The 26074-nt window shown below is 28.2% G+C and overlaps 1 protein-coding gene and 1 long non-coding RNA gene across 4 annotated transcripts in view; both read left to right on the top strand.

Moving 5' to 3' along the window:
- The window catches only part of LOC127288380 (uncharacterized), a 108223-nt gene extending 89575 nt beyond the window's left edge, over nucleotides 1-18648 (top strand). For 2 of the 3 annotated variants that reach the window (XR_007844028.1, XR_007844029.1), the window contains exons 4-5: nucleotides 17551-17714; nucleotides 18401-18648. This is a non-coding gene — a long non-coding RNA (uncharacterized LOC127288380). The remainder of the gene's footprint in view (nucleotides 1-17550; nucleotides 17715-18400) is intronic. The other variant, XR_007844030.1, reaches the window with a different exon arrangement.
- Nucleotides 1-26074, top strand: part of LOC127288394 (cell adhesion molecule Dscam2-like) — a 238209-nt gene that overhangs the window by 192474 nt on the left and 19661 nt on the right. The gene's annotated exons all lie outside the window — the stretch shown is intronic.

The raw sequence follows: 26074 nt of genomic DNA, 5'->3' as shown, positions 1-26074 counted from the left end.
TTACTCGGTTATGAATTTTTGCTTTAACAACAATAATCGTGTCTGTTATTTTATAGCCAGAGGTGTATATATACAATAATTTGTTATTTCGTTTTTATGGAATATTTTAATACCTCTGTAGGTAATGTAATATAAATTCTAGTAGCGTCTTTAATTAAGTCAAATTTTACTTTTGACTGAATATACGAGATTGAGGAAATAATAGTTAACTTTCTATTGTATATAATGCATCTGACAATGGAATTTTACTTTATTGGTATCTAAATTTGTGTAATTTTATAATACTTATACGTGTATTCAAGTGACATTATGTTCAGTACATTCTTAATTTTTTTAAAATCTGTATTCCTTTGCTCTAATTGGTTTCTTCTAAACGTTTATTCAATCTCTGTCAGGTCTGCGAACAGTAAGGTACAATAATTCTTTAAGTTGTACTTTGTAGTTGACAATTACAGTACAAATCCAATAAGTTTCCCTTCCGCTAATAAGTATTTTATCAAATTAGCTCAGTACATAAAATTCTGTACCAACACAGTAAATTTCAGTTCTGTACAAAATAGCTTGTACACCCTGCAATCTGTACAAAAATTGTCTGTAAACTTTGCACAATTTTGGGCCTTGCACGTAGCAGATATATATGTTTTTATAAATATAGATTTCTATTAGTTGCTTGTAAGTTTATCCAAAGGGTAATAATTGTCAAAGTCATCATAGCAAGTTATCTTTGCGGTGAAGCATTTGATATTCGGATCTGTGTTAATCTAATAATTCTAATCCAGATTGTGTTGCTAATGAAGTATGTATAACATGTTTCGTAGGATAGGGTTGAACGGTTTCTCAAGTTCAATGGAAGATTGTGTCGCGCGAGAAACTCCTAACGACGATGTTGGGCTATAAGGCTAGGTAGGAAAATAGAGAACTTGTGAGAGATAGAGGGTGAGGTGGTTGGAAAAGGAGGGGTGGATTGCCTGCGAGCGTAGACACAGTCTCCTGGGAAATCATCGTTCTCCTCTCATTCTCTCTCCCTTCCTTTCTCTCTATCTCTTTCTTTGCTCAACCCATACCTCGATCAGCGTCCAACTCCTCCTTGGCTTTATCCACAACGACGCTTTCAGTAATGTCATATGGCGTCCTTCTCTCCTTCTTGCTCTCTTCCCTGTCTCTCTAAAACCGTAAACTTTGTGACAACGATGTCCAGGCTAACGAGATACGAGAACCGTGTAAGACGATATTCTGGGTGACGAGAAGAGCTTGTATTTCCACTACTCCCAAAGGAAAACTGATCGGCTTCCATTTCTTATAATGATCCAATCTTCCTCCAATTGCACTGATAATCGACCCGTAAACAACACTCCTCTTACAACACGTGATACCAATAACTTAGAAATTTTTGCAAAATACTCTTGTTGTTGAAAATAAAAAAAAAAAAAAAGAAAATTTTCAATTCAATTTAATTTGTAATTCTTACAATTGTAATTAATGAAACAGTAAGTGTTTAATACATCTCAAGTAGGTAAAACAAAGAATCCCAATGTGAAATTAAATACTGTTGCAATACTACACCAACACTTTACAATCTGGCACAGAACTGACTTAGAACTTAGACTTCTACAACTGTAAGCTTTAGGCGCTTTTTCTTCAAAATCATATTTTTCAAATTAAAATTATCTTACCAAACTCTTGTATTTTAGACAGATATATTGTACTCTGCAGTCATGAAGTTTATGCTTTTAAAGTACGTCATTTTTACGATAAGAGGATAATTATTATACTTACACTGGAGACTCCTTCGACTGGACGGCTCGAGTCTTAGTCCAGTCGATGGAGCTCGAACTTGAGGCGATCTGAACGCCGAAAACCGTAAACATTCAGGGCTGTACTACAAATAAAAAAGGTGAGGGCTCTCACTCAGAACGTATATTACATAAAGCAACTAATGTTCACTTATGATGGTACCATTAAAACAGACGCTTCTGAATATTATTTTCTGAGTGTAGCCACGCTCACTTCTTCCCCCTGACGTTTTATCGTATCGCACCACCAACGTGTTCAATGGATAGAGTCTCCAGTGTATTTAGCATGGACTGACTTCACTCTAAAAATGCATGAATTTATATTTCGATAGGTAAACGAAGTTAACTGTTGTAAAAGAATTAAGCTGGCTAATTCCTTCCGTATAGCAAAATCACGTTTCGTTTATTACAAATGGTAAAACCCCCCCAAAAAAATCCCACCGTTTACTATTGCTACGATTGACGACAAAACACTTAATTTTTTGATTTCAATAGCCTTTTCAAAGTTCATACCTAAAGGTATACTTCTCATCCTAATTGTACACTTCTTAATACCAATGCAATATATTACTTAACCCTTTAAAGCATACATTTTTCTTTAACAGGAATTTATCTTTGAAGTGCATTATAGGGGGTTTTAAGGTTCGCTGATTACAAATCCGAAGCCAGATTTAAAAAATTTTCAAAATTCAAAATGGCGGATCCAATATGGCGGACAATTTTTTTTTGATCATATCCGCTCGAAACTGGTTGCTCAGGGGTTTTCGGGCTCGCTGATTACGAATCCGATGTCAGTTTTTCAAAATTCAAAATGGCGGATCCAATATGGCGGACAATTTTTTTTAAATTGATCATATCCGCTCGAAACTGGTTGCTCAGGGGTTTTCGGGCTCGCTGATTACGAATCCGATGTCAGTTTTTCAAAATTCAAAATGGCGGATTCAATATAGCGGACAATAACAAGTTTTAAGCAAATCCGATCAATTCTTTATTTTGTCAACCGCCATATTAGATCCGCCATTTTGAATTTTGATAATCCAACATCATATTCGTAACGAGCGACCCAAATACCCCCCGAGTAACAAGTTTCAAGCCATTCCTAGAAATTTTTCATTTTCTCATCCGCCATATTTGATCCGGCAATTTGAATTTTGAAAATCTAACGTCATATTCTTAATCAGCGCCCCCAAAAACTCACGAGTTGCAAGTTTTGAGGAAATCCGATCAATTTTTCATTTTGTCATCCGCCATATTGGATCCGCCATTTTGAATTTTGAAAATCTGATGCCAGATTCGTAATCAGCGACCCCTAAAAACTTTATAGACATTATTGTTAGGTTATGTCCTATTGTTGTTTAGTCACAATTACATTTATTGTAAAAAAACGCTATTTTTAAACTTAATTTGATTATAACATTTATTTTATTTATAAAAAAAACACTTTTTTAATGTAGTTATATTGTAATAGATATTCTAAAATACATTTTAAATACATTTTGTTACTGAAATGTGTAAAATAGTGGCTGAAGTATTCAAAAAAGTGCAAGAAAAAAGGTGACACTCAGGACTGTCACTATGCCGCAAAGGGTTAAAATAAATCTTTGATACTTGTAAGTTATTCACAGTGTCATTAATTTCAAATTTTCTTCGATTCCATCAGTTTATTACTGATCAGATTTTATTTCTACAAAGTACATACTTAAATATTCCAATGTTCAACGATCCAAACAGTAGGATACAAATATTAAAGATTGGCTCTATATTACACGGAATATTAAAAGGCATTAAAATAAGCTGCAACGCTTCTTATTTTAATCCAATTTTCCTTATTTTAATCCATTTTGGTATTAAAATAAGCAAAATTGGATTAAAATAAGAAGCGTTGCAGCTTATTTTAATGCCTTTTAATTTTCTGTGTATGTATTATCTCTAGCATATTTATTATGTTGATGATTTGCAAATCTACATACATGCACTCTAGTCTTGATGAGTTGGATAAAAATTTAGCTAGATGATTAATCAGGATGTTAAAGCTGTTTATAATTGGGCGGTGTCAAATAAACTTAAAATCAATCTTAATAAAAGTTATTCAATGGTTTTTGGTTCATCTTGGAACATGAGTAACTTGGATTTAAAAAAGTCTCCTCCTATGAAGAGAAACAATATAGTTATTTCTTATGTATACAATCAGTAAAGAACTTGGGATTTATCTTTAATTCAACTTTTTCTTAGGAGAAACATGTTGATCTTTGTAGAGATGTTTACGCAACATTGAATCAATTTAAATCAAATTCACTTGTTTAAATTTTGTCAACTTGAATCATACTATTTTAATGTTATTTCTTCATTTTGCATTATGTTATGACAAAATAAATTTTATTCTAGTTAATACAATTCTGCAGTTGTTAGACTTTTGTTTTCTTGAGAGTACTAGAGTCTATTTTTGGTTGTATGTTTTATAATTTTTGCTGTTATAATATTTAAAAATAGTTATATTTTTATCTTTATCATTGTTATTAAACTTTAGAAAGAAATTAATTTATGAATTTATATATTATTATTAGTGTATATTATGAATTGTATTGAACTTAAATGATTATCCTCATGGGACAAAATAAAGAAATAATAATATAATAACAGATTTATTGAAATTCATCCAAGAACGTATAACATGAAGAAATTCAAAAAAAAAAAAAAAATACTTCCAAAGCGTCTAAATTCAGAACGCAGCTCTATATTTCAGTAGATTTCGATTCGAAACATTTCATCTGATCAATTTTCAACTCACGTACAAGTAGAATCTATTGAATTTAACTCAATAATACCATTTGTCACGCGAAATTGTTCAAGATATATACGTTTAAGTAAAAGCAAGTTTGAGACATCGAATAAAAGGGATGAGACAGAGAATTTTATATATATATATATATATATATATATATATATATATATATATATATATAGAAATAGGGAGAGAGTGTAACCCTTTCGAAATTAGATTGTTCGCTTCAATTGCAACTCGCATGGTAGTGTGCGAGGAGAATTTGTCTCATTGCATTTTGGTTGAACGATCTACGGAACACGTAGCAATATTCTACATATATATATATATATATATATATATATATATATTTTCATCTATATATATATATATATGTGATGACTATATCCATATACGAATCTCACTCTATATCAGTACCCCTCTCATCCCCACCCATTTTATACCTATCGACAAAGAGCGGGCAACTGCAAGGGCGACAAAAGGCAATCGAGGCCAATGGGCTAGTACCGCGCGTACACTGCCCGTTTGATTGACGTCGAAGGGTGGCGCGCCACATTGATTGCGTTCATTGTTCTCGAACGCAGATAGGTACATACTCACCATCCACCTGGTCTATATCAACCAGTCACTCTTGTCCCTCCCCCCCCCACCTACTTTCACCTACATACCTATATTTGCATTTTGGAATAACGAGCTTATTAATGAAGCGTACTTCCTGACAAGCTCTATTTCATTATATCTTCCACTTGCTTTATAGGAATTTTATATATATATATATCCATACTGCCCATTTTTTATTTCATCAAAATGCTTTCGGATACCTCTTAAAATTTGCAGAAAAATGTCATCTTTCAAATTATGAGTGGCGAAATTGTCCAATTCAATAAGATCATTAAATTAATTATTAATTGCCTCACTTTGCCCTATTTAAAGTAAGGCATTAGTAAGGGCCTTATCAGTTTTCCCTGTTTGAGTAAAATGTGAAAAAATTAAATTTTTAAAGTTTTTCCTTCATAAAGTGTTATTAACAATAAAATAAAATCGTTTTACAATAATTTTAGATATTTTTTTATTTTAGTGTTTTGACCAGAATTCCCGACCAAAATCTCAACTAGGCTATTCCATATATATGGCCCTGTTAAGGGCCATTTTAGTTTTCCTGGTTTAAAAAAAATTCAAACTAATTTTAAGAATTTAAAGTTAACATTTCGCAAAAATGTTATTGTAAATTAGTTAAATGATTTCGATTTTGAATAATAATTTATTTCTTATTACTAAATTTTCTTATGGGTTCCTGTTAAATTCCCTAAGTATGGAACTCTCCATAATTACCACGGTATTGACACATTTTTCAGAATGATGGCGCAAAAAAAAAAAAAAAAATTATGTAAAGTTTGAGAAGTATTAATTAAAAGAAGATAATAACTATTAAAATTAGCAAATTACATTGGATAAAATAAGAATTTATAATTTTTTTAATTTACATTTGATAGTAAAATTATCTGAATAGTGACAAGAATGTCCTCAAATATCATGCAAAAAATGGATCTCAATACTAATACTTCTAATAATAAATTTACTACTTTGAATAGTTTTTCTTAGTAAATTTTACAGTTAATCTTACAATTTTTACATTGTTGTTTGAACTATTGTTTGTTATAGGCGCCTACTGGAACTAGGAGGAGAATTATGTAGTCAATGTCAATTAAATGCATCAATTAAATATAGTCAATTCACAGTTTTCCTAAAAGTATCAAATTGAGACCAAAAATTGCATCAAATCTTTGCAACGTTTTGATGCACATAAGTTATATCAAAAAGAGATCATTTTGTGTATCATTTTTAGAAATGATACACGAAACGGTCTCATTTTTTGATGCAAAAAATTTAATCAATTTATATCAATCATGGCCGATTTGAATCGACTGAAAATTAAACGAATTTTTTTCAGATATTTTGGTAAGAGTACAATTGCGGAGACCATTTCACTATTTAATTTGAAAATGAAAATAACAGAAAATCAAAGACAATGTGCAATTCGATAATTAAAAAGTGACAGCTTATAAACATAACCTAAAATGCATGAGAAAAAATTTGTCGATAAAATCAATATAGCCGAGCTTTTTAGAAGGTAGATGGCAGTTTTGCTTTTTATAAAAAACGATTCATAAAAAATTTAAAGAAAGAAAATAGATAAGTGCTGCCATCTACCTTCTAAAAAGCTCGGCTATATTGATTTTATCGACAAATTTTTTCTCATGCCTTTTAGGTTATGTTTATAAGCTGTCAATTTTTAATTATCGAATTGCACATTGTCTTTGATTTTCTGTTATTTTCATTTTCAAATTAAATAGTGAAATGGTCTCCGCAATTGTACTATTACCAAAATATCTGAAAAAAATTCGTTTAATTTTGAGTCGATTCAATTCGGCCATGATTGATATAAATTGATTAAATTTTTTGCATCAAAAAATGAGACCGTTTCGTGTATCATTTCTAAAAATGATACACAATACGATCTCTTTTTGATATAACTTATGTGCATCAAAACGTTGCAATAGAAAAAGATACAACCAAGTTTACTGTGTAAATTTACCATGAATTTTTTTGAGTTTATATAATATAAAAAAATAGGGTATGCGTATGGAAAACTGGTAAGGCCCTCACTAGTTTTCTTTACCTAGGACATTGGTGAGGAAAATCATTACACCCTTGTGAGGGCCTCATGAGTACCTCATGAGGCGCACATCACGATTTCTGCACGGGTTATTGTTGAAACTATTCCGAGGTCCACCGTGTCAAGAGACAGAAACGAAGCTGAAGTACGCAACGTTTATATAAACGATTTTTAAAGAATTAAATTTTGAAAATGAAAAATTCTATAATTTTTTGCCTATACAATATTTCTTGTAGTTTTCATTAATCATCAAATTATAAAAAAATATTTTATAGTCAAAAAATTATAGAATTTTTCAATTTAAAAAATTAATTCTTTAAAAATTGTTTATATAAACGTTGCGTACTTCAGCTTTGTAGACAGAACAACTCCTTGTTTAGCTCTTCACCATTACTTTTTACATCACACTAAGATTTAAAAAATACTTGGGTTTTAAAATCAGGAAATCATTCGAATTAGGATTCAACGTGAACTGAATGTGTGAAATTTACGTTACGGGTTATTAGAATCAGCTGTTTTGTTCCAAATTATATCAATAAATTTTTATTAACACACTTTATAACATTTTCGCTAGATAGCATCACTAGGTTTGAAAAATATTACAAACTCTCCTTTCGTCTCGCTCTTCGTTCTATCCCATGTTTCCTTAATTTTAAATTCGATTTTAACGGTTACTGTACGCCTTTAACATTTTGCACTGATGGAAATTGTATTTTTAATACTGGTCGCCTGTAAAGTATTGCAGTAAATATTTGAAAATGAAATTAATCATTTTCAAATATGCATGTAAATTAATTAGAATCTTGATTATAGCATTCAATCTTACTCTGAAGCGCTTAATATCTTTGCTCTAAACACGCGTATGTGTAAATTTAGTTTCAAGTTGTTAAGCGTATGTTAATTTCAATTGAGGGCTCAATGAATCGCATAAAACTTAATTATAATCCGCAGCTATATATATATATATATATATTATATATCGTGTACGATCCTTCTTAAGAACATGTACAAGTGACTCGCAATATTTACCAATATGCTCAGTCGTATATCTCATGTCTTAAGATCGATGCAAATTTACCAAGGAATACTCAGTGAAGCATTTTAGACGGTACTCGAGCTTGAAATATTCACCCCCTCGCCTCAAAAAGGAGTATGTGTGTGTCTCAAGCAGTATCTTGTTCAGAAAGTACAAGTTGAAAATTTCAGAAAAGCAGCAGCTCGTGTCTTAGTCCCAGGTGGTGTAGAGGATGTAAGAAGAATCTCTCTCTCTCTCTCTCTCTTTCCCTCTAGCTCAGTATCCCTCTCTTCTTCTATTTCTCCTCTCTTATTCCACGCTCCAACTACTTCCATTTTCCATGTCACTTAAAACCCCATAGCGGCCATAGAAGCCAAGGGAACTCGTTACTCAGTTACGATTATGTTGCTATATTCGCAGAACATCTTCGCTTGGGCCACACGGAAACTAAATACTGTATGTAGTTCGTTAGTCGCAATTTCAACTTGTAAGAAAGTTTCTACTTATTTTCTTTATTCTCCTTTTTTTCTTCTCTCCCTCTCTCTCTCTCTCTCTCTCTCTCTCTCTCTCTCTCTCTCTCTCTCTCTCTCTCTCTCTTATACTCTTTTTGAGACAGTATAACGAGACTTTTCCTGTGCGCGTATCGTTTTACCAAGAGATACGTACGCTCATACCTTTTATAAAGGTTCTCGCGACCTGAACTTTGTTAAAGTAAAAAATTTATGAGAAGCGGGAATTTTTTTTTTAATCTTACCTGCGCACGTCTTTCAAACGAAGTAAAATTAAACTAAGTAAAGAAAAGTAAAATGTATAAGTGAAATTGCATTTAAAGTTACGAGCTTGGAAATTGTGAATCTATATATATATATATATATATATATATGGAGAGAGAAAGAGAGACACACAAAAGCACTCACTTCCTGGACTATATAACGAAGTTCGAAGCTCCTATTTAGAAACAGTCGGGACCACTTATGTTTTGAGATACAACTAATAGAACATCGTTATATCCTGCGCTTTGAATTACAGAACTAAGGACATTTCTCCCTCTGTCTCTCTATCTCTCCCTTCTCTCTCTCTGTAAATTGACTCCGAGTTGTTTCTATTCGAACTTAGATGATTGGATTTCGAATATATATTCAATATTCTCACCAATGAAATTCATTTAACTGATTCATTGAATGCTTAATTCTAACGCATTTTATTTTCTTATTTTCGGTGGTGAAGTTTCCTTTTCGAAAACCTGTTAGGGAAAAATGGTTATGCTCTAATACACAGAAAATTAAAAGGCATTAAAATAAGCTGAAACGCTTATTATTTTAATCCAATTTTGCTTATTTTAATACCAAAATGAATTAAAATAAGCAAAATTGGATTAAAATAATAAGCGTTGCAGCTTATTTTAATACCTTATAATTTTCTGTGTAATTTTTGTTACACACTCATTAACCCTTCCCCCAATCATTCTCCCTCACTCAAAAACATTTTTTATTTTAAATATAGTTATTCACTTGGCACGGTTGGAAATTTCACAAAATTTTTTAAAAAATTCATGGAACCTTCTAGAATCTTAATGAAAATTTCTAAAAGCTTAATAGAAACTGCTCTAGAATCGCCATGGAACTTTTTAGAAATGTATAGAAATATTATAGAGCTTTAATTGAATTTTCTAGAAATTTAATGACACCTTCTAGAATCTTTTAGGAACTTTCTAGAAACTTCATACAACCTTCTTTGAAATATAATAGAACTTTCTAGAATTTTCTTAGAACTTTCTGAAAACTTCATGGAACTTTTTTTAGAAACTTTATAGAACCTTCTAGAAATATTAAAGAATTTTCTAGAAATTTTTTCTAGAGCCTTCTAAATATATCATAGAATAGTTTAGAATCTTGAGGGAAATTTCTAGAATCTTTATAAAATTTTCTAGAATCATCTTAGAACTTTCAGAAAACTTCATAGAACTTTCTGGAAAGTCTAAGAAACTTTTGTAAATTTCATAGATCTTTCTACAAACTTTCTAGAACCTTCTAAAAATATCATAGAATTTTCTAAAATTTTCATTGAAATTTCAAGAAACTTTCTGTAAATTTTTTTTTTTTTTTGATTCTTTCTAGAAATTTTATAGAACCTCCTAAAAATACCATAGAACTTTCTAAAAAACTTTAAAGAACTTCCTAGAAATTTCATGGAACTACCCAGAATCGTCTTAAAATTTTCTAGAAAATTCATAGAACTTTCTGGAAACTTCATGAAACTTTTCAGAAACTTCATAGAACCTTCTAGGAATATTATAAAACTTTCTAGAACCTTCTAAAAATATCATAGAACTTTCTAGAATCTTTATGAAACTTTCTAGAATTGTCTTAGAACTTTCTGAAAACTTAATGGAACTTTCTAGAAAGTTTAAGAATCTTCTAGAAATTTCATATAACTTTCTAGAACCTTTTAAAAATATCATAGAACTTTCTAGAAACTTTACAGAATTTTCTGCAAATTTTATGGAACTACCCAAAATTGTCTTAGATATTTCTAAAAAATTCATGGAACTTTCTAGAAATTTTATGGAACTACTCAGAATTGTCTTAGAAATTTTAAGAAAATTCATGAAACTTTCTAGAGAATTTAAGAACCTTCCAAAAATTTTTTAAAAACTTTCAAGAATCTTTTAAAAATGTCATAGATCTTTTAAGAGTTTTTTTTAGTTATTTTAAAATTTCTTCTTTTTTTTCATCGTGTAAAATTGAAAATTTTTCTAAAGAAAATGAAAAAATTTAATATTTGCCGAGAGTGTAGAATGAAATATACGCGACAATGGGGCAACAAGTTAAAAGGATCATCTATTGTATGCTCGCTCACAGAACAGATGGATCTTTGAAAGATATTTCAAAAAAAAAAAAAGAAAAAAAAACTATTTGGAATCGACCATAAATGGACTATTTTATTGCTATACTGTAAAATATGTTGTCTGCAAGTGAAGCGTATGTCCTTCCTGCATAAGAAAGTTGCAGGAGGCAACAAGTCACAAAAGTTCTATACTCTCTCTCTCTCTCTCACTCCCAACTAAAATGTTTGTGGATGTTGGAGAAAACTTATTGGAGAATAAGTAGGTGACCAATCTCACGATTTCTCTACTACATATAGACAATATATACGGCACATTTTCTACAAACAAAAACTGTTTATGTTCAGTTGTCGAGGTAAAGTTGTGCATTTAGATAAGTTTAGTAAATTATTATTATTATAGAATTTAGTTTAGTTCAAATGTTTACAATATGATGGAAAAAAAATTGGTTTTTATTATTGAAGTAGTTCATCGCACATTTCGCTTTTCATTGGATCGATTATATTAATTTCAATTTCACTCTCACTTCCACTTATTCTAATTTTCACGCTCATTTAAGTTTATTTTACAGTTTCACTTACACTGATTCTAATTTTAATTGTTATTTTCACTTTCACTCTCTCTTTCACTGAATCTAATTTCACTTTCATTTTCACTTTCACTGATTCTAATGTTTATTCTTACTTTCATATTCACTTCCACTTTAACTTCCACTGATTCTAATTTCAATTATTATTTTTTTTACTTTCCCTCTCTCTTTCACTAATTTCACTTTCTTTTTCACTTCCACTGATTCTAATGTTCATTCTTATTTTCATATTCACTTCAACTTATTCTAATTTTAATTATTATTTTCACTTTCATTTACACATTATTGCACGGTAAAAAATCTTTATCTGGAACATCGATATTTTTCTCTAGATTAGCGAAAACTTTCGCTGATTTAGTGAAACACATCGCTGTTCTAGTGAAACTTATTGCTGTTCCAGATGAAGATTTTTTACTGTGTTTTATTTTTTTATTTTCTTTTTATTCTTTGTGATGCTAATATAGTTTCGCCGAACTAATGTTTAACAAATTTTTCTTTATTAAATTTGTTAACTTATGTTTAATTGTTTTAATTAATTTATTAACAATTAAACAATTGGCTTTAGTCGGTCATAATGAAAAAATGTGAAAATTAGTAGTACAAGTAAATATTTCGTCAGGCTTTCTGAACGGTTGTAATTTTATCAGTAGTACAAATTGGTTATAGTCAGACACAACGAATATACTATAAAATCAGTAGTAGAAGTACAAATATTAATTGTATTAGAGTTTGATGTAGAACTTGTAGGATTATCAAGTATTAAAATTTAGTATTAATTATGGGTAATATTAATTTTTATAATTTTTTTTATTTAATATTTTATATTTAACATTCTATTCTGTTTAGAATTTTCGCCAGTTATGCAAAATTCTATAGTGATTAATAAAAATCTAAATTTCTGTAAATTTAATTTAAAATAAACATAAATTTTCTGCATTTTCTACTCTTCTGACATATATATATATATATATATATATATATATATATATATATATATATATATATATATATATATCTTATGAAAATTCAGATTTTTCAATCGGGGAAAAAGTAACGAAATCCAGTTTTCTTCAAATAACAGTTTTCCTGAGGCAAAAACGTGAAATGCACTTCTCGTTTCATAGCCACGCGAATCGGAAACGATCGTCGGAATAAGACGCTCACTTTGAAATATACGAGGTTCGATTCATCTTGAAGCCCGAACGTTCTTAGGAAGACGTGTCGGTCGTTTCAATTTCCTGAATACACGCGAGAAAAGGAAAGAGGAGAGTATACTGAACATCCTACATATATATGTATATATAGAAGGAAAAGAAATGACACGAGATAGAAAAAGCGATTGTTGGAAAATATGAGAAATGTTTTACTACCCCCTTTTCATACACGTCTCATCTTAATAGTCAAATGTTTTTCATGTCTTCGTGACATGAAGCATACGCGCAAGTTTCATGACATTTTAAAACGATCTAAAAGCAAAGACACCGGTTCTTCCTGAAACGAGAAAGTCATTCTCTTTTCTCCCTCTCTTTTCTCTCTCTCTCTCTCTCTCTCTCTCTCTCTCTGAATCTTCTTGCACTTTTACTGTCATTGTCTCTTTGCACACTTATCTCTTTTTGAAAAACGTGCCTTGGGCACTTGTCGTACCGTCCAAGTACACACGACTTTCTTGCCTTGTCAGCTTTTACTATTTCCCACTGTTTTTCTTCAAAATGAAAATGCATTTCACTGTTGTACACATATCTCTGAGAAAAAAAATTCCCAACAAATAATCATGTTTCAGTTTCCTTTTTTCTCTTTGTTTTTTTGTTTTTAACACAAATGATGTAATTTTTTGCCTTCAGTTATACCACTTGGATTAAAAAAATTCAAAATGTCGTATCCAATATGGCGGACGAAAATATTAAAAATCAAACGTACTTGCTTGAAACTTATTATTTATAATTTGTAAAATCTGACTTCATATTCGTAATTAGAGATCCCAAAAACCCTCTAGTAACAAGTTTCAAACTAATCAAATTTATTTTGAATTTTTTTTTGTCCGACATATTGGATCCGCCATTTTGAATTTTTAAAATTTGACTTCATCAGCGACCCCGAAAACCCCCATTTATTTGACGTAAATAAAAGTTTTTATTTAAATTAAATAGATATATTTATTTAAATCAAATAAAAATTTATTTAAATTAAATAAAAATTTATTTGAATCAAATAAATATTTACTTGGCTCTGAGACAAATATATAATTTCTCTGAGTGTAAAAAACGTTTATACTCTTCCGGGTACAAAAGTTGAGACGAATTTGTTTTCCTGTGGAATTTTCACATTTTTCATTTACTTTTTATTACATTCTCAAGTGCGATATTATAAAAGTAGTCTGGAATATACAAATAGGAAAAAAAAGAATATGGTTTTTTTTTGAAATTTTTGTTAACATTATATATATATATATATATATATATATTGAAAGTTTTTGAAACGTTGAAGATGATTATGATAATCCTCAGAAGGCGTTAAAAATGTAATCAATTTTCTAGAAAAGCATCAATCAATCACGGACACTAGTCACTGTAAATACATCAATTTTCAATCGGTTATCAAAATGTATTTTCTTTGAAAGTGTTGAATTTCATTATTCATATTCCACGAAGGAAATCTGAAGACAAGTGTGTGTGTATATACGCGGAAATTGAAACGTCACTTTTCTTCCTTATGTAAAATATCGTTTCATACAAAACTAAAGATTCCAAGAATAGGTATATATATATATATATCAAAAGAAGATGATTTACATTTTTAAATTACAAATTTTATTGAAATTTTTTGAATAAAAATATTGCCTTTTTGAATATTAATAATGATATCGATATAATATATAATTGTGAAATCAAATCCGGAAGATTGCTTCTCAAAAGTTTAATTATTAATGTAAATATTGTAATTCTACTTTTGTCAGTATTCTTTATTAAATTTTTAAAGAGAGGAAATATCTTCGACTTGTCTTTTTGAATTTTATATAAATAATGATATTAATTTTAATTTAATTTCTATTTAAGGCTATATCACCCCTTTTTCCCCTCGTCAGAATAATGTCAAAAAACTGCAAGAAAAAAACATCGAGAAATGAAAAAAGTTTAACTGTAAATTAAAAATAAATTATTATTATTATTATTAATTATTTGTCAAATAATAACACAGGCACACAAAAAATAAAAAGTTGTTTGGCCGAGACACTACACTAGTCTATTTTTATGTATTTTTTCACGCTGAATCCGAATCCGAAGTCAGAATTATCAGATTGGCTCTTATTTTTGAGATAAACTCAAAAAACTGCTCAGAAAGAAAAATAAAATCAAAAAGTTAAAAAATTTTTGAATGTCACTGCGATAGTGTAATTCCATGTATTTTTTGTCGCTGAATCCGAATCCAAAGTCAGAATTGTTAGATTCGCTCAAATTTTTGAGATAATTGCAAAAAAACACAAGTAACAAAAAACTCAAAATACTCAAAACCAGTTTTTTGAAATTATCTTAAAAATTTGACCCAATCTGTCAATTCTGACATCGAATTCGGATTCAGCGTGAAAAAATACATGAAAATGCACTATCGTAATGTTTCGGCAAAAAAAAATTTCTTTGAGCTAAAATCGCCAAAAACTGATAAAAATTCTGAATTAGGGGCACAGATAATTTTTTTGCCGAAACACTACGATAGTGCATTTTCATGTATTTTTTGACGCTGAATCCGAATTCGAAGTCAGAATTGACAGATTGGCTCAAATTTTTAAGATAATTTCAAAAAACTGGTTTTTGAGTATTTTGAGTTTTTTGTTACTTGTGTTTTTTTGCAATTATCTCAAAAATTTGAGCGAATCTAACAATTCTGACTTTGGATTCGGATTCAGCGACAAAAAATACATGGAATTATACTATCGCAGTGACATTCAAAAATTTTTTAACTTTTTGATTTTATTTTTCTTTCTGAGCAGTTTTTTTGAGTTTATCTCAAAAATAAGAGCCAATCTGATAATTCTGACTTTGGATTCGGATTCAGCGTGAAAAAATACATAAAAATAGACTAGTGTAGTGTTTCGGCCAAACAACTTTTTATGTTTTGTGTGCCTGTGTAATTTAAATTTTACATTCACTGATGCCAACTGAAAACCCAACAAGTCCCTTGACCTATGTCCTTGAATTTTGAGTTAATGTTTGACCTATGACCTTAAATTTTGAGGTTATGTTCGTTCTAAGCTATGTTTTAACATATGACCTTCATTTTAAAGGTTATATTTGTTTTTAACCTCCATTTTTGACATATGACTTTGATTTTTGAGGTTATGTTCATTTTAACCCATATGTTTTTGATATGGTTAGTACAATCCTGGTCAAAATTTCTGAATTAGCATTGGCGGCGAAATTTTTTTTATAATATAGAGTGATTATATTTTCAAACAAAGTCCATAGCTGCAAAATGTTTACTAAACTAAATAAATTAAAAATAATTACATTAAACAATTTTAATCAATTTAATTTCAAAAAGCTCAAATTAAAAGCATCAAAAAAATGAGTAAAATTTCAATTTTTTCCCCCATTCACTCTCTCTAAAAAAAAAAGACATTAAATATTACAGTAATGCAATTTTATCAACAGCAGCAGCATGCTTTATATTTTATGCTTCCCTACCGCCCCTCTCTTCGTTCCGATTTTTTTAACAGCCCAACGAATGGACTATCTGTTATAAAACGATAAAAAAAAATATGTGTGCGCTGCTCTCACGAGTACCTAGGCTATGGTATAAAAATGTTTTAAAACGCAATTTTCTCGGAAATAGCCGTCCCTTTCGAGAGAATAGAGCACGTTACAGGGTTAATCGGGAGAATTTAATTGTCCGTCGAGTGGAGGCGAAGCGTTTGTAGAATTTCTCGTACGAGCTTTTCATCCCCCACGTTAATTGAGAGAAAATAAGAAAGAAATCCAATGGTCTCAAGAGTTGAATGCTGAGAAGGGGAGAGGGGTAGGATTTTTTTTTTTTTTTGTTTTAGGAAGATAGTACACTTTCATTCTCTTGCCGGATCAAATAATTGCTGCCTTGATCGGATGAGCAAACAGTGACCCCCAACCATTTTCTCTTCTCATCGCCTACGCGCCGTCTCTCCTAAAAGACGAAAGGTTTCTCTCTCTCTCTCTCTCTCTTTCTCTATGTATATACATATATATACTGTAAAGTTCTCGTGGGTGTCTGCTCGCTTTTACTTGCTCTTCACTCGAGTTCGTCGGGAGTGGATTCTACTCCGCAAATTCAATCTTACCGTCGACTTCCAACCATCTATCCAGTTTGTTCCGCCTATCGATTCCCATCCCTGATGCCATTGCCCACACAAACTCTTTCGTCCCTTTTTTTTTTTTTTTTTCTTTTTTCGTCTTTGAACTGGACCTTGCTCCAAGTGGAACTCTTTCTATGTACCACACAAACACAGTATACATATATATATACGTAATAGTGTCTTGTATGTTTATAAACATAAAACACATGTTGCACTGAAACTTTCGATAAAAGCACAACTTTTCTTGAAAAAGGTTTATCGAAACCTCATTCGCACAAGTTTTACCTCGCTCTTCTCTTTTTATATACCTTATATGTTAGTGTATATGTATATACATATACTCTCGCGTGTCTCCTTTTAAGTTTAAATTGAATTTCTCTATGGCAAACACACAAACACGGAATATATATATATATATTTTATTCAAAAAAAAAAAGGAATTTGATTTACCAGATTTAAAAATACACGATTTCTTAGAATTGATTTTCTTTTTTGTTATTTATTTTCTATTTTTGTTATGTCAACACAGGTACATTAAACGACACATGTATACATTGTACTTAGAAGAAATGGACTAATTAAATTATCATAAAGAAACTTGGCAACAATTAATATTTTATTCAAGAAGAAACTAAACACACATCCAATAAGAAGCTTCCAAAAGTAAGGGTCAAAAATAGAAAAAACAGCAAGGTAAATTTTTTAACTAATAAAATAGTTATTTAACCTTTAACCTTTTCAGTCACAGTAGTTAATATATCGACCATCTTTAAAACCATTAATTTATTAAAATCAATTTTTAATTTTATCGTCCGCCATATTGAATCTGCCATTTTGTATTTAAAAAAAAAAATAATTTCATATATGTAATTTGCGACCCCAAAAACCCCGCGAGTGACAATTTTTAAGGCAATCGAATTATTTTTTCAAAAAATTCGGTCGCCATTTAAAATTTTGTTAAAACTCATTCCAGATTCGTAATCAACGATCCCAAAAACCCATGAATAACGATTTTCAAGTAAAATGGATTGATTTTTAAAATTGTCGTCCGACATATTGGATCCGCCATTTTGAATTTTTAAAAACGGACCTTAGATTTGTAATCAGCGACACTGAAAACCATAGGTTTAGTATCTCTTGTAGCTATTTATCAAGTGTCCTAATTATGGGACTGAAAGGGTTAAAGTGCTTTGGCGGTCTGTGGGACCGCTATATCTAAAATTATTATATATTATACTAGCAAAATTAAACGCGCGCCAAATTGGGTATTTAATTGTTTGTTATAAAGAAATTAAAGATTAATATTATCAATAATAATTTAATTTATTAGAATATTATTACATATTAAATGATAATAATGAAAATTATATGTTTTACAGGCCTCGGATTATACGACTTTTTCCAATTTTTTTCAAAAATACGACTTTTATCGACTTATTTTAATAAAATGCGACATTTTTTTTTTGAATTTGAAAAAAAATATATAAATAAAATACATTTTTTAGTATAAAATGTAGATCTTCTTCAGGTTTTCTTCAATTCAATTATTTAACAAATTTTGAACTAAAATGATTCTTCACTAAATTAATTATTTTTAATAATTTTAATGAAATACATCACAAATTCAATTATATCAAAATTATTTTTCAATTAAAATTTTTATGAAATTTAACAATTGTTTATAATTTAAAAAAAAAATATCACAATAAAATTGAATTATTTTTTAAAAATTTCAATTCCAAATAAACTAAAATTCAATTAGGTATAACCCGAAATTTTAATTTAAAATCAATTAAATATCCAATAATTATCCACAATTTTCAATTTAAAATTTAATTATTTACCAAGTTTTCAATTTAAAATGAAATAAATTTCAATTATTTTCTAAAATTTCTATTCAAAATTAATTATCCAAATTTTCAATCAAAAATGAATTTAAATTAAATTATTATCTAAAATTTCAATTAAAATTCAATTATTTCCCAAAATTTTCAATTCAAAATGAACTGAAATTCAATTATTTTCCAAATTTAAAATCAAATAAAATTTCATTATTCTCAAAAATTTGAATTCAAAATTAATTGAATTTTCAATAATTTGAATTTAAAAGCATCTAAAATTTAATTATTTCTAAAATCCATCGAAAAATTTTTTCTGAAATTTAAAAATTTCAATTACAACTCTAAGGAAATTCAATTATTTCCATTTTAATAATATTTTTTGAAAATTCAACTATCTGAATCTATTTTTCAATTAAAAATAATTTTCAAATTATTGTATTTTTTCCGCATTTTCTAATAAATTTTTAGTGAAATCGTCTAAAATTTTAATTAAAAATCACTTAAAGTTTCAATTAATTTCAAAAATCTCAATTTTAAATCTTTGAAAATTCAATTTGAATTTATAAAATATGATGTCAGATTCGTAATCAGCGAGCCCAAAAACATTTGTATTATATACCTGACGCTCCGCTATAAAAGGTGCCTAAGCTCCCTTAATTGTTAGGTTATATTTAGTGATAGTTTTACCTCAATAAAAAGTTCTATTTTAATTAGACAAAATCAAAAATAAATTTTATTGAATATTTTAGATGTAATAAAAACTTAAACATTAATAATTTGTATAAAGAGTTGACCTTCTCTATGTATTTTCACTTAAAAAATCAAAAATATAACCTAAAAATTGTAGAAACTTAGGTACCTTTTGTAGCCGAGCGTCACAATTATTAATATGTACAAAGTTATGAGAAACGATTTAGAAATAAATTCGGTACAGCAATATAAGTGGTTTTCGCTTGAACTAGGATTTTAATTTTTCATCAATATTTACAACAATTTAAGTTGTAAAAAAAGGATTAAAAAGGCCGCCATTTTGTTTTTTTTTGGCCTGTTAACTAAAATCCTAGTTCAGGCAATAGCGAGTGATCTATATTTTAAAAAAATAAATGATGCACTTCAACCTGTGACTTCTCGGCCAAAAACATCTAAAAATAAAAAAAAAAAAATTTTGTTATTAAAATTTAATGTATGTATATTCAGGGTAAGTTTACCAATTACGGCGCGTTCATAAGAAACAACTATTATTACTATTATATTTAATATAACTGTTGCAAAATGATTCAAAAAAATTATTTTAATCTTTTTTTTTAATACAATTACTGATAAAGATGCACATTTAAACAATTATTATTAATTTAATTATTTAAGATCAAATTTTTTTTCTCGCCGTAATTGAAACATTTTTAAGATTTCCATTGGCTTCAATTACGGTGGGCAAAATATCTTTAAAATACACGTAATTTTGGTCACCGAAACTGATACAAACTCGTCGTAATAGAAAATTACGGTATTAGTTTTAAATTCTCATATTTGTTTAAATAATCGATTTTTATGAAGTTAAAATTATTTTTTAATATTTAAATAACATAAAGTTTTAGTTTAATAAGTTTTGAATTTACTTTATACAATAGAAATGTCGAATTTTCTATTTCAAAGATATTTTGACTCGAATCGCGCCGTAATTAGTACATTTACCCTAAATGAGAGAAAAGATAAAAAAATTTTAAATAAACAAGTTGTAAATATTATTTTGCTGACAATTGTCAAGATAAAAGCTTGGCAATACTCAAAACCTCTTGAAGGTGATCTGAGGTTAAAATATTGACGTTGAACTTCATTTTAAAACTGTAAATTAAACTCCAAAACCTCTTGTCCCCATTTACCCCAACTGACCCTAATTTATTATTTGTTTAAAAAAGAGAACATGGAAATTTAAAATAAAATTATTAATGTTCATTAGATATACATATAACCCTTAACTGTCACAATTCGAACATAAATGGCACAACGGGTCTGCTGGACCCGACGTATTCAAATGTGCATTGTACAGCTGGCATTGAACAGTTTTGCCCAAAAATTTAATCTGAGATAGCTTATGATGTTTTTAAAAATATAATTAGTTTTACAGGGATTAATTTATTTTAAGTTAGTAAAAAAAAAATTTGTAAAAAATAAAAACAAAAATTGAGTGTTTTTATACTTAAAAATTCATGAGTTATTTAAATTTTAATATTAGGACTTAAATATTTAAGTTCATACTCTTGATGTATTATTCTTTAAAGAAAATATTACCAAAACAGCAGTATTTATTTTGTAGAATAAAATGTGACTTTTTAGGTTAAAATTAAAAATTTATAATTATTAATGTTTGAAGCTAATTTATTCTTTTGTATCGAATTAGTTGTATCAAAAAACTTAGAAAATTACTAAGATTATGTTAAACTAATACTTTAAAATATAAATAAATATTCATAAGCTATATATTCAATTAATTTGAATTCGAAAAACTGCTCGGGTCTACTGTACCCATTGTGCCAGTTAAGGGTTAATTTGAAGATGATGACGAACCAAGTAATCGAAACGTCGTTTTTTGTTTTGTGACAAAATAAACAAGAATTTAATAACATAAATCTCTATGTTTTTTTATTCTTTCCAAGGATCGAATTTTTTTAACTTTCTATATAAAATTGAAATCTATTTTTAATAACTTTTAATTAATTAATTGTAATTTAAATTGAAAAATAGATTAGGAAAGATTATTATTGATTCATAGAGTAAAATTTTAAAAACAAATATAAAATAATTTTGTCATGTATGAGAAAATATTTTTTTATAATATATCTTTGTATAATAAATTACGGCGTATATGGAATAATTTTGCATAATTTTTTCATACATACAAAAAAAGAAAAGTTGGTGCTTGTTATAAAAAAAAGTTTGCCACTTTTAAAAACATTTTTTGCAAAGCAGAGTTTTTACAGCGCGTTATTTAAAATTTTTCTTTAAATTAAATCCTTATAACCGTGCCAAAGGATTTAAACTTTTCTTTAAGAGCCCAATCTATTGCGTAAACTTTTTCAATTTCTTGTGAAATTTTATTTATTTTATTTTTGCTAATAAAATTACTTTTGCCACATGTAGCACGCGACAATAGGATAAAAAGTGTCCCAGTTAGAGTCAGTGGCTATATTTACCGAATGGATTTGTTCCAATATATTATATAAAATATTCTTAAAAATGTTATATCCACTAATTCTCATTTTCACTGTTACTGCAATTATTTCTACTTTTCACTTTCACTTCCACTAATTAAAAATTATTGAAATTGAAATTCAGAAATATGAAATTATAAATGAAAATTAAAAACAGTTGAGTTGTTAGTATTAATTATTTATTAATTAATCCAGAGTCGTTGACAGGTTATTGAAAATAAAAAAGAAAAATATTTTTTTTTCCCTTACAAAGACCGAAATTTTTTTTTTTTTACGAAACTTGTTTCTCTTGAGACCTCAAGTAATCGACTTTAACTCTAACTAATTTTATTTCATTTTCTTTCTTTTTTGTAAACCAGAGTTTTCTCCCAGAGGAATTTAATCACAAGAGATCTAGTTGTTGTTTGTACCAAAGGCAAATGTGGAATGCACAAAATGAAAACTGTTGGTAATTAAACAAGTTAAAACCAACATGTTTTTCTAATTAAAAAAAAGAGAATTTTATTTTTTCATTTTGACCACAAAAAAGTGTTGTATGATTAAAATAAATGAAGAAAAATGTGAAATTATTATTTAGAGACTTTCTGATCATAAGACCATAATCTGTGAATAATGGCGAATAATATCCTCTAAATATCATTCAAATTGACAGCTTGCTCAAAAGATCATTACTATTCATGTTTGCTCTTATATATATATATATATATATATATATATATATATATATATATATATATATATATATATATATATATATATAAATGTGGATATATACATAATACATATGAATTTATACGTGTACAGGAAGTGTAATCACTGACCGATACGATAATAATAATTTGCCAGTCTGTCATAAACGGAATCGATTATATAGGTGACTTAGTTAGACATTATGGTAATATATGAAAATATCACCTATTAAATATTCCATCCAGTAATACTTTCATAAAAAAAATTTAAAAAAAAAACAATACGTCATTATTCATCTCTAAATAATTTTGCATCAATTTGAGACATTTAAAAAATGCCTAAAATTAATTTGTTAGAATTTTTTATTTGATAGAATTTCATTACACTGAAATAAAACTAGTAGGTTTTATTACTTTTTAACTACTCTGAGTAGTACAATAGGTCCTCAACTGAATGTAAACGGATCTATTAACTATATAAAAATAGTTAAACTAATGAAAAATGTAATTGGTAGAATGACATTTTGTGATTGTATTAACTCAATTTAAAAATGTTAAAACAACTCAAGATGTAAGTAGTAGATTTTACTACTTAAAGTGGTTCAATAGGCTTTAAGAACATTTTTTTGGTACATTTAATAAATATTTTGCAATTGAAACTACTACTTTAAGTAGAAAACTTTACTACTGAAAGTGATTCAATAGGCTTTAAGAACATTTTTCTGTAGAATTAATAAATCTTTTGCAATTAAAACTACTACTTTAAGTAGTTGATTTTACTATTTAAAATAGGAAAGTAAAATTATTTTTTATTTATAATTGTTTATTATCAGTAGAATTGACTTTTTCATCTTCTCTCCTATACTGACGCTTATTTTATGCCCTAACGATTATGTACCTAACAGAGAAAATTTCTAACCGACGGGAATTGAACCCTCGACCCTAACGCTCGGAATCTGATACCTTAACCGACTAACCACGCACGCTCGCTACGACAGTCTGCAAACTACCCGAAGACTACTTTATGCTTGTCCAATTGGTAATTTAACTATTTAAAGTAGTCATTTTTACTACTTTTATTATTTGCTATAACTATTCTTTTTAAGTTTTGACTTGTAAATTTTTCATCTTTTAATTATATTATAAGTTGTTTAATTGCATAGTGCAGTAAAATCTACTACTTAATGTGATAGTTTTAATTGCAAAGGATTTTTTAATTCTACGACATAAATTTTCTTAAAGCCTATTGAACCACTTTAAGTAGTAAAAGCTATTACTGAAAGTAGTAGTTTTAATTGGAAACGATTTGTAAATTTTACATCAAAAACGTTTTTCAAGCTTATTGAATTAATTAAAATAGTAAAAAACTACTACTTAAAGTAGTAGTTTTAATCACAAAGTATTTGTTAAGTCTACAACAAAAATGTTCTTAAAGCCTATTGTACCACTTTGAGTAGTAAAATCTACTACTTAAAGTAAAAGTTTTAACTGGAAACAATTTCTAAATTCTACATCAAAAATCTTCTTTAAGTTTTTCGAATTAATTAAAATAGTAAAAATCTACTACTTAAAGTAGTAGTTTTAATTACAGACGACTTGTTAATTCTACAACAAGAATTTTATTGAATCCTATAAAATCATAGAAATTAATAAAAAATTGACTACTCAAAAAGCAGTTATATTAATTAAAGAAAATAATTCCTTTTACTACATTTCATATAACTGCGGTGAATGGTAGTTGGATTTACTACTCTTCAAATTTTGAGTTGACTACAATTCTACTTGTTTTTACTACCTTAAGAAAGTTAATTTTACTACCGACCTGCTCTCTAAATGTGAATTAGTCAAAATTTTACTAATTGAATAAGTAACACCATATTTTACTAATGAATTAGTAGTTTCATCACTTTCTACTAAAAAAATAGTCACTTTTCATTACTGAATTAATTAGTAGTGCTTTTTCTACTAAAAAAATAGTTACTTTTAATGACTAAATGAATTGTAGAGATTTTCTTCTAATTTGTTAATCATGATATATGCATACATCAAAATAAGCAAAAATAGCTTAATTGAAAATTTTTTAATTTATTATACAACATTTTTCTGTTCCAACCAAAGAAAAATCAATTTAACAAATGCACAAGTAATTATTTTCTATTAAGTAATTATGAAAAAAATATTTATTTTTCTTTATGTCGAGACATAACAGTTAGGTTTTGTAGGTTATGTTTATCAAAATTGACATATAATTAATTTAGTAATATAATATTAATAATGATGATATTGATATTTTGATCAAATTGAATGTGTTTAAACTCAGTTCTTCAAATGTTTGTATAGATGGCCAAAAAACACTCCAAACTATTGTTGTTATGTTAATGTTAATTAATTTAATTAACAAATTTAAATCAATATTGGCACATTTATAAGACTCTAATTACAAATTTATATAATAGTTAAATTTGTATAGAAAACAAATCGACTTTACCTTATTTATTAGCGATTTGACAACGAGTTTATATCAATTTGCTTATAAGAGACATTTTGTAACGAATTTTCATAACCTCCTTTGGTTGAGCGCGTCAAGGCTCACCACCAGTAATTATCGCAGAATAATTTCGAAAATGAAATAAATAGATTTTTTTTATTGATTCACGTTATTTAAACTATATAAAAACAAAATATAATCGTTTCCTATTTTTTAAGCAATAATTTTTGTCTATTTTCAAAATAAATACGTCTACATTACCTACTTTATCTACCTATGTATACCTATCTAGAAACTGAAACTTCTAATTCATTTAGTGGTAGATTAGTTATAGATTGAATTAGTAACTTTTGACTAATTCACAGTAAACGAATCCGCCCTATTTGAATTAGTCAAAAATGACTGTGAATTAGTCAAAAATGACTAATTCAGGATTTAAAGAGTGTAGTTGTACTTTAACTACATATTTACGTAAAATCAACTACAGTCGACTCTCGATAAATTGAATCTCAAGGGGATTAAAAAAAAGTTCAAATTATTGAGAGTTTTATTTATCGAAAGTTTTAATTGTCGAGGGAGAAGACAGGTAAAATTCAAATTAACAAGAAATTGACTAATAATATATTTATTTTGCATGGTGTACAAAGAAATCAGTTGTTTTTTTTTGTTTCAATGCACTCCAATGTGCATGGTCAAGTGCATTTTCTATTGAGACAAGTAAAGAGAAAAAGTTAAACATTTGTGCGATCTTGGAGTCGACATTTTAAATTCCTACTAGAAACGACACCAGTTGCAAACTGAATTTAACAGTCGATATGTAATTACG

The sequence above is a fragment of the Leptopilina boulardi genome, unplaced genomic scaffold (assembly GCF_019393585.1).
Source record: "Leptopilina boulardi isolate dan_hultmark-lab unplaced genomic scaffold, ZJU_Lbou_2.1 LbouV2_384, whole genome shotgun sequence".
In the NCBI taxonomy this organism is placed as follows: domain Eukaryota; kingdom Metazoa; phylum Arthropoda; class Insecta; order Hymenoptera; family Figitidae; genus Leptopilina; species Leptopilina boulardi.
Note: the sequence above shows the minus strand (reverse complement) of the source record. Positions and strands in the feature narration are given on the sequence as shown.